General features: G+C 48.9%; 1 protein-coding gene across 11 annotated transcripts in view; it reads right to left on the bottom strand.

Moving 5' to 3' along the window:
* Window positions 1-10469, bottom strand: part of DAB2IP (DAB2 interacting protein) — a 195972-nt gene that overhangs the window by 54826 nt on the left and 130677 nt on the right. The window lies entirely within an intron of this gene.

The raw sequence follows: 10469 nt of genomic DNA, 5'->3' as shown, positions 1-10469 counted from the left end.
TCCACAAACAGCCACATCTACACTGAAACCATCCCCAAATCCCTGGGTAGTAAGACCTGTCTGTGCAGAACCCGTGCAGTGATGCCTGAGGGAGCTCTGGGAAAGCCAGCAGCACTGGAAAGCTGGCAAATCCTGGCTGCAGTCCCATCTATCTCACCAACATACAAACAGGAAAAGGAAAGGTATTTTTGAATATCACCTCACTGTTTTTCCTGGTCTCTCCACATCTCTTTCCTCCTCATACCAATAACCCATGTCCAGGGATGACCTGTGGGTTTCCCCCGAGCAGGGCACGGTCCAGCTCTGCACTGAGCCTGGGGCAGCCCCAGCGACCCTGCTGGGACCCCCAGCCCAGGCTGGCTCTGACCATTCCAGACTCCCTGACCAGAATTAAACTTTGCCATACTGGTGTGCCCTGCATCAGCTCTCCAGCTCATTTTTTAAAGTGCAGGTATCATCACTGCAGACTTCATGCAGTGCCAGGGGCAGTTACTTCCAGAGCTAATGTAAAAATCGTTATTAAAACTTACAAACTGTGAAAACTCTTAAAAGCCCAAATCCTGGCACTGCCCTGAATTAGATTACAGCCACAGCCTGCTAAATGTACATGGATAAGCAGAGAGCCAAGCCTGCATGCAGTCCTTATCCACAACCCACACCTGCTGCTCCCTCCTGAAAGTGTAACTAAGGGACACGGTGTACAGCCCAGAGGAGTTAAGATACGGAAAAGGTCAGAGTGAAGGCTCAGGAGTGAGGAACAGATTGGATGGGGCTCATAAATGACAGCCCCATTTTAAACCTAAAATTATTTTTTTCAATAGATTAGAGCAAGTGAGCTTCCTTGCAACTCAGACAATGCAGCTCTCCCTGGATACGGGGCGATGGTGGGAGGAGGGGGCATGTGCACTTGGAATCAATGCTCATACCGGGAAAAGTTCATCTCTGAAAATTACTTCAATGGAATAGAAATAATTTCATATAAATCTCTGTATAGCAAAAATTGATGCAGTGATACCCAGAGTAAGTACAGCCTGGGAAAAAAGGCCTTGTCTTTTTTACACAGGATTGGTGCAGTGACTCTTTTTGTGCCTCAGTTTCCCAGCTGTGGACCCAGGCTGTTCCATCAGGGAATCTGTGAAAGCTGCTGGGGCTGTTAAGAGCTAGTTACTGTTACACAGGACTGAGGGTAGGATGTGGCTTCCTGAAGATAAAAACACAGGCTATTTTAAATGAGAGATATGGTTTGTGATTTCTGAACGTCACCAGGGTGGCACTCTCGGGGGAAGGGAGGGACAGGCTCTTATCAAAGCCACAGTGTTTGGCCTGGAATGTGTTTATGAATGTGAGTGTGTTTATCCAGAGTGTGCCTTTCGGGACCTGCAGGCAAAGCTGGCCATGGTGGCAACCAGCTTTGCAAATCTAAATCAGACCTCAGGAGTGCAAAGTTTCTTAACCTGGCTAAATAACATCACTAAAAGAAGATGATGAGCAGCAAGGCAGTTTTGCTGCTGACCATTCCCTCAGGAAGCTGCAGCCTCCCCTCGGCTGGATGAGCCCTGCCAGAGCTGCCTCTGAGCTTCCCAGGGCTGATGCTGCTCCTGCCTGGCTGAAGGGCAGTGCCTTGTACCTCTATCCAGAAGCAATTTCCTTTTGTAACCAAGTTATTTTAAATCAATCTGGTCAGACAGATGCAAAGCACTGACACAGATGCACTGAAACTGGTTTGATCCTTGCCTGAACAGGATTAACTTGCCTCAGTTATTAACCAAATTAAACTCCAGCTCATCTTCATTGCAAAAATGGTTGCATTTTACACCCATAGTTGTGCAGAATTTTTTTAGAGACAGGTATTTGGGGTCACAGGTCACCACATGGCTCCCCACAACCTGGCTTGGCCTCAGTTCACTTCTCTGAGGCAGAAGTGTGTCTGTCCCATCTGCCATCTTACTCCATTCTTAACACGTAAACCTACATTTTTGGCCATTAGCCTGCACTGATCACAAGAAGAATTACAAAGATTTAGATGCACTACACTGGGAGCCTGAGTTGATGCAACTAGATGGAGATACAATAAATGTAGTTGCATGGACAAATCTTTTTCTGCAGATCTAACCTGGGTTCCACTCCTTACACGCAGTCCTGACTCTTCTTGCCTTTTCCACTCACTGTCACTAGCTTTGCTTTCTGGTTTCCTAACTCTGAAGGGTTAAATCTGCATAGCAGAACACAAAAATTCTTATTTTACTTTCTTCTGAGAAAATTAAAAATGTTTTGATCTGCAAAGTTAGGGTTTACATTTCATTCTTGCATTTAATTTTTTAAAACACTGATTTCCACAAATACTTTTTTTCTCTGCTGGAATATAAAGCCATCCTTCAAGAGGGAAGAGCCAGCAACCGTCTCTGCCCCACTCCCCATCCTCTGAACTGCCTCCATGCCAGTGCCAGTAAACCACTTTTTCTTATCCTGACAGATGCTAAGCTCAGATCAAATCCCTGGGAAGACACGGGGGCAGTGCATATTCTCATTAACAAAATTGCAATCTGCTGCTGAGCTGATGAGGCTGCCCTGGATTTGCACCATCAGAGCTAAAACCAGACTCTGCTTTGGATGGGGTGTGTGTCCATGGGCGCATGATGGCTCTGGGGAGGGCTCTGTGCCATCTCTGATGGGAACTGAGGGAAGGCAAAGAGAAGGGGCACAGCAGGATGGGCCATGGAGCCCCCCAGCCGGGGGAGATCTCTGGCACATGGGAACACTTCCCAGCTGAGGGCTGCAAAGGTGCCAGGCTCCCCGGGCTGCCTGTGAGCTGAGTGATTTACCCCAGTAACACAAACTGTAAATCAGTACCTCAGAACCTGCTCCACCTGGGGAGGCAGCTGATGGATCTGCAGGCTGAGGTGACCTCACCACGCAGGGCCCCGCTGGCCTGGGAGCTGAGCTGCCCCGGCAGGGGCCCCGGGCTGCTGCGGCTGCCCTGCTCAGCGCTGCCCCACACACACCCAGCACAGCCACATCCCGCAGATCCCAGAAAGCTTCTGCAGTGCTGAGGACCGAAGACTGAACAGTACAAGGGTAGGGTTAAGACCTAGGAGGACTGGCCTGAAGCAGGAGGCTGAACTCCGGGGACCAGCTCTGCAAAGACCTTCCCAACACCAACCGCCCTCCCCTCCCAGCCCGCTCTCCCCATTCCCTAAACCTCCTTTCCTACCCAAGACTCAATCAGACAGGACTCCAGGCTGAGAGTTTGAAAGAGAAACAAGCTACTAGAAACCCAGAGCTGCCCAAGAAGGTGTGTCCTGCAGCATCCCCGGCATGGGCAATGGCAGGAAGGCAGGAGAACAGGCTCCCACCAGGTACCAGAGCCTGCCCTGGGCTCTGGGATGCAGTGGCCAGCCCTGGAGAGGGGAAGAGCAGTGGTGAGGCCAGGTGGGCAGCAAGCAGGCAGTGCCCAGGCACCTCCCAGCCCACTGCTGGTGGGTGGATGTGACTCACCTGGGCAGGAGCCAGCCAGGGCTGTGCCACCTCCTCTCCCTGCCAGCCAGGCAAGTGAGAGGCTGCATGTCTTTATATACCACTTCAGTGGATCAAGCCCGAAAGGAACAGGTTAGTTTCCAAATGAGCAACAGCCCTGTAACTGCCGTGAAACAAAGTCCAGCCCAGCCCAGCCAGTCCCAGCTGCTTCCCCCCTGCCATCAGACAGGAGCTCTAACCAGGGCAGGCTCTAGTCCTGCACAAGCAGCATTAAAACCTAAAATGGCTTCATAAAGCTGGAGCCATTTAAAAAGTACATGCTGTGTGACCCTAGACTGTACTGTCTCCCCTTTCCAGGGCAGGACTGACCCCCATTCATGTCCAGATGGCTCTGGTACAGGGCTGGAGGCAGAGCAGAACTCTCCCAGGGGACATGCAGACACAGCCGAATGCTGGTGATTCAGCTGGAGCTCCCAAACCAGTTCAGCTGAAAGGGGAGCTCTGTTCTCAAGGGCTGTGCCACCTCCCCAGCCAGGAGCCCAGCCATCACCCCTGGACAGGGTGGCAAAGGCCACAGGGGGCTGCAAGGGGGGAAGGCCTTGGGGGACCTCATACAGTGCCACTTCTCCAGTGTTCCTTGAAAACAGCAGCTGGCCACCTCAGCTCTCACTGGCCTCAAACTGTGAGGCAAAAAACTCCATTTTCTATTCCCAGCAGCCTAGTTTTGCTCATCTCTGCCTGTGCTGTGTTTGTGGCTCCCTGACTTCACCGTCCAGACCAGCACAATTGCTGGTAGCTTCAGAAACCCAGACACACACAGAGGACACTGGGGAATGGTCTCACTGGTCACATGGAGCCTGACTCACTCCGGGCCCTGGCTGGAAGGCTGTGCGCATGCCTGGGCAGCAGGGCTGCTGTGCCACCCGGAAACCATCAGCTTGTCAACAGGAGTCACACAGACAGACCCCGGCTGGTGATGAGTAACTGAGCACATTCTGTGACTAAGTGACTCCATAACCTCCAGTGATATCTCATGTGCAGGGCACGAGGACGATTTCGATTGCTGGGCTCATTCAGCACCAAAGGGGTGGGACAGGGACGGTACCAACACAGAACACTCAGAAATTACAACTGCCAAGTGAGAAAAATATTCCAACATTTCTTCACTTCTTCTCTGGGCACTTGAGAAAGTCACAAGTGATGAGGCTCTGGCTGGCTGATCACAGGGGCAACACAGGGATGATACAAGATGTGGAGGGATGGGTTAACTGCTCCCTGCTCTCCAGCCTACACGCTGCGGCAGGAACCAGCTGCACCAGCAGCTGCCGGCAGCACGCGCACGACTCCGGAAAGGCTGCCAAGCACCTTCTCTCTGAAGTGCCCACAACGCACACATCCATGTTTACAAATGATGGGATAATAACTTAGATTTTTTGTTTAAGGGTTTGTTCAGTTTAGTTTTCTTTCTGAAGAGATGAGAGCTGCTGGGCAGGGTTACCCCAGTGCCCGGGCGGCAGCCAGTCCTGCCGCTCCAGCCCTGCTCCCGTGGGATCACCTCGAGGAGGGAGCACCAAGGCCCAATCTTGCTCTCGTGTCCACCTGCCCCCACCTGGCTGACCCCGAGGGGTGACAGTGCTAGGGTAAATGCTGATTTTTTGGTCCCAGTCAGAAGCACTGGTCACCAGCACAGGGTTACGTCCGAGCACTCCCAGGTGGAAACAGACTCAGCCTCTTGAGCAGTCCAGTCCCTTGGACAAAGCATATTTCCCAAGCGCACACATTCCAGCTGACACTGAATTAATGACACTCTGCAGCAAAGCTGCTTGGACAGATGATTAATTTTACTCCCCTTCTGGTTTTGTTTTAATAACGACCAACATTGCATTGACAAAGGCAAAGGGAGCTGGAAGGAAGCTCTGGGAGGAAACCCAAGCATGTTTCAGTGCTCGCTGTGCCCTAATGTCTGACAGTGCCTAACCCAGGACACCTTCCTGCTCAGAAAGCACCAAGGAAGCAACAAAGGGCTGGCTGCTAAATCTAAGTCTGAGTGCTATTTTTTGGAAGAAGGCAATAAAAACCCCTGCATTAGGTTGATGTGCAATTTCTGAGCAGAGTTTTGGCCTACCTTTGACATGAGGTTTTCCTTATCCTATCCCTTAGACATTTTATTACCCTACACACTTTCAAAAATGCTTTTAAATGCCTTTGCCTGTAAAAGTGTGAAAGCAGCTTCTTCATAAATCCAGTGAGATCCCAAGTGGAGCCAGAAAGCCACTTGAGTTGTGCACCACAAAGATTTCCATGAAGTAAATTAATAAGTCTCTCTGAGGATTGGGAACTGTGCCACATGCAGCATTTCTAACTCCATGGCCCTTTTATCTGAGTTGTTTTTTTCCTCTATCCCTGTCTCACTCCATGACAGTTTTGAGATTTTTGGCATCATAACTGCTGCCTGGCCTGTCAAGCTAAACATCAACAGAGACTTTATATGTACGTGAGAAATGAGAATAGAGACAAAAATAGTTATTAACTCTGCTTTTAGAATACTAAACAAACAAAATGGCTGTGTTCCAGTAAAGGAAGGGGTCTGAACCATTTCTGATCCACATCTGTCTAGCAGTGTCCAATACTGGGGGCTCCAGTGCAGTTCCTCCTCAGGGCTGGACAGGTTCCTCCTCCCACGGTTCTCCTACCCCAGTGCTGCTGTATTTGGGCCATGCTCACCCACATTAGCAGGTCTCATGGTTCAATAGAAGCAGATCTGAGGTAGGAAGAGGTGGTGCTGAGGCCTGATGCCCCATCTGTACCCCTGGGAGGGAGGTGGCTGGAGCAGGGTCATGCTGCTCCTCAAGCACATCAATAGGTTCAGCTCATGCTAAAAGCCTCCAGGCACAGAGACTGCTCCATGCTACAGCCCAAGCACAGCAAGTGGGGACAATGGAGAGAGTCACCTGAGAAGCACATGCCCAGTCCACCCTGAGACTCTGACACAAACCCTCTCTGAAACCTCATCCTTCCAAGCCCCAGTTGGGAACCAAGTCCATCCCTTGGCAGTGCCAGGGCCCGCAAGCCACATGGAGACACTCCTGCTTCCAGCACAGCAACACTGCCTTGCTCTAAATCAGAGCCAGACAAACTGTTTCTCAGAGACCATCCCAGCTTGCTGCAAACACTACAGCAAGTTTGGAAACACTGGGAACACTGGACTCCATTAAAAAGAGGAGATCCATGCCAAGGCTGAGGGAAGAAGAATGTGACCCAGCGGGGCTGTCTTGGCTTGCACAGGGCTCATGGACAAAGCTTGCTCTTTCTCCCTTGCTTTGCACCAGTGCCAAGCAGGGCCTCGTGCCCTTTATTCTGGCAAGTGTCTTAGGTGAAATGTACAAGAATTTATCTCCATGTTAGTGAATTTTAGAGGAGAAAATGGAAAACGGCAGTGGGTGACAAGCCTGAGTTCAGCCAGGGGCCCGAGCAAAACCCTGCACACGTGCAGAGCCCAGAACTGACCAAACACTGCAAAACTGCCACTGTGCCACAGAACTCCTGGGCCCAGTACTGCAGGTTGCTGTAATACTTGAGGAGCACTCACCACACTTTGAAGAAATGTTAATTATAAACAGGAATAACAGGCCTGGACCAAAAAACTCACCCACTGCATGGTATTTTTCCCCATAATTTGAAATTAACCTACTAAAATTGGAGATGTTCAATGCCCATTGTAAGGATGCTAAAAACTCCAGCTGCTTTGGCAATTACAATAAAATACTTTCAGGCAGTTTTTAAAGGCATTGGTTAAGATAAAATGAAGAAAAGAAATTCTGCTTTTAAAAGGTATGTGAAACATTCACCTTATCATCCAGCCACTTTATTTTAATGAGATTTGTTTTACTTCTTCTGGTATCTGCTTTGTCAGACACTGTAATTCTCTGAGTATTTCTGTGTGAGATAAATGACTCTGCTTGAGCAGGTGGGGGCTGAGAGGGCTGCAGGAAGATGCTGGTGGCCACCAGCCAGGCAGGGCACACTGGTAAGTGCAGTTGCCACTCATGCCCTGCTCCACTGTGGGCAAGTACAGCCTTTGCTTTCAGCACACAAAAGCTTTGGGTCCTGCAGATCAGATGCATTAGGACAGAGCCACACAAGTGGGAACATAACTACAGGATTTTTATTTATGGTTATATTAAATATGCAGCAATCATTCCCCAACATCAGAGTAATAAACAGCACTGCTCCATCTGATCTGGAATCAGCAAGCATGCTTCTCACATTCACAGAGACAGACAAAATGCTAAATTATTTATGCATTGTATATGAACAAATGTAGAGAAATAAGTTCATCTGGTACAATGCAGCAGAGCAGATTCAGGGCAGATTACTGTACATCCTTCAATCAAAACATACTCTCTCATTACTCTAAACAATTGTTTCTCCTCCAAAAAGTGTGTTAAAGAATTCTAATTAAGGGACCAGCAGAATAATTTCTGACAGGTTTTTTTTAGATCTGGCTACACCTGTAAAACCAGTACCCTGGTAAATCCTTGAGCATTTATTTACTGGGATTCAGCAGCAGCACTGGGCAGAGCACGCAACCGCAGCAATCAAATTAGGGAAGTGGTGCTTGAATGACTTTCCAGGACATGAGCAAATTGAATTGGTTGGTAGAAGCAAACATATTCCCAAACATGTTCTACAAAACTCCTTCTAAAACGAAACTATTCTACTGTAGTCACCAAATACCAAAGAAGCAAAGGAAAAAAGGAAATCAAGCCTCTCTGCTTCATATTCGCACTTCTCCTTATCACTAGTGGTCCTGTAACAGCCTTTTCAAAGCCAGGGTCTGTCCATCTCAGCAGACTGATTTTGTGTTCATTACAGAGTGGAAATAACCCTGCAAATTTCAGTCAGAAGTCACCAAGTTGTCACAGGGCTGTAAACTGCTGTGTCCATACCATGGCTGTGCCCTGCAGTGTATGGGCAAGAGCTGCAGGACCTGCCTGGACCTCAGGACTGGGCTGTTGGCTCAGACAGTGCAATCCCACTCCAAACATTTTAAATCCAGTGTTTTTCTTGTACCCACTCAGGTTTCTTTATGTTTTATTCAACATTTCCCTGCCCACATAGAAGACTGTAAATGCCAGCACAATTATGAACTCGTGTTATGGTCATGATCACATTAACCAAGGAGGGCAGAGAGGTGCTGGGGCTGTTGTCCCAGCCTGCACGCTGGGGAGCTGCCCAACCAGCCATGGTCCCTTCCTTATTCCCTGATGTCTGAAGCAGAGCTCTCTGAACTTGGGGTCCTGTGTGGCAGTGCTGTGCCTCAGCCCTGCCACAGATGGATTTCAAACATCCCAGAGAGCTCAGTCATTAAATGAATGAATGAAAGATACTCCACAGCTGCAGAGAAACCTTCCTGCTTTCCAGAGAAATGCAGAATCACTATTGCACCCTCCGTGCTGCCCTGAGACCTATGGCCAGTTTTAGCCCAGTCTTTGCCATGCCCCACTGACATTTCAGGGATGTAAATCCACAAGGAAACTGGTGCAATTGCAGGAGGAATGACAAGAATTCTGGGACAGAAACACCCTTGGAGACTGATTTTTCAGAAGCCACATCAAGCCCTCTCCCACCCGCATGTATGTGCATGTGATAGGGCAGAGGGTGAGAGGAGAAAGAGGGGATGAGAGCTGTTCTTCAACTCCTCAACAGTTTCTTAAATCCTTCATTCTGAGCATAAGTACTGCATCAGGCTCAAGGAAGGAAAAACTTAATTAATCAGAAATAGCTAAGTTCATAGTGCGCCTGGGGTCAGTTTTATTACTGTCCTTCCCTTTGGAGGTCCAGGGTTTATGGATAATCCCTGCAGAATGACAACTATGTGGTGCCTAGTAATTTCTGGCAGTAGCTAAATTTGAAGGTCTCCTTCCTTTCCACTCATCTTTTTAAAGCCTAATACTGCCACTGAAATACAATCATATGTGGCACAAGGGTTTAAACACCCTGCACAGGGTGGTGACACCAGGTCCCAGCTCCGGGCCGTGCCTTGCTGACCTCCCCTCACTCAAGCTTTTGAACTTGTGGTTTACACCAATCCCAGTAAAACAGAGAACTACTGGGGATGACCAAGGGCTGTGTGGTACCTCACTACGGTAACAGGCCAAGGAAGCCCACTATGTTCTGCTTATTTAATATCTCCACATCTCCAAACCTGCTGTTCAATCCAGGGAACTGAATCATCATAACAAACACTTGATTATCTGTGTGGACAGAATCATTCAAGAATTTAACCAATGCCAACAGCCATCAATTATCTGATTAAATACTAGCAATGATAATGCCATTGAAAGTAGAACCAGGTCTCTGTGGACTACCTGCCTTGGCAGACACACCCTGCAAAGCTGACCAGGTACTTTGCTCCAGCCTACGGACTCATATTTTGATCCCTTCCACCCGAGCTGCCGTGGCCCTGACAGCAGTGCTGGTAATGACCCACCAGACCACAGCAGCCCTTGCACAAAGAGTGCAAATTAGGACAACCTGAGAGGCTGTGGCCATTTAGTGTGAGGCTCCATCAGCTACCACCTGTCCCAGGAGCCCCACAGGAACACACATATCTGACAGCAGGAGCCCCATTCCTGGCAGCCCCAGCTCTCCACCGACCCTGCTCCCCATCCCACTCCATGACACCCACTGGCTCCTCCTGCCCAGCCCTGGGATCTGTGCCAGAGCCCCACCACCAGCACCTGCCAGGGAAACACTTGCTGGACTGGGATGGTGAGTTCTACCCCATGCCTAAACAGTAAAGCCAGCATTTAGTTCCTTCAGCTCCGCACGAAGTATCTCATTTCAATTTAATTTCACAGTTGTAATGGATTTTTCAAAAATATTCAGGAACATATTTACTTTCCAACATCTTATTTCCTTTCACATTTGAAAAAACTTTCTGTCTAATCCCTCAAGTCATCCTACAGTCTGAATAATTTCAGGTTTTTAAT

The sequence above is a fragment of the Apus apus genome, chromosome 19 (genome assembly GCF_020740795.1).
Source record: "Apus apus isolate bApuApu2 chromosome 19, bApuApu2.pri.cur, whole genome shotgun sequence".
NCBI classification, from domain to species: Eukaryota; Metazoa; Chordata; class Aves; order Apodiformes; family Apodidae; genus Apus; species Apus apus.
This window is presented reverse-complemented; position numbering and strand designations above follow the sequence as displayed.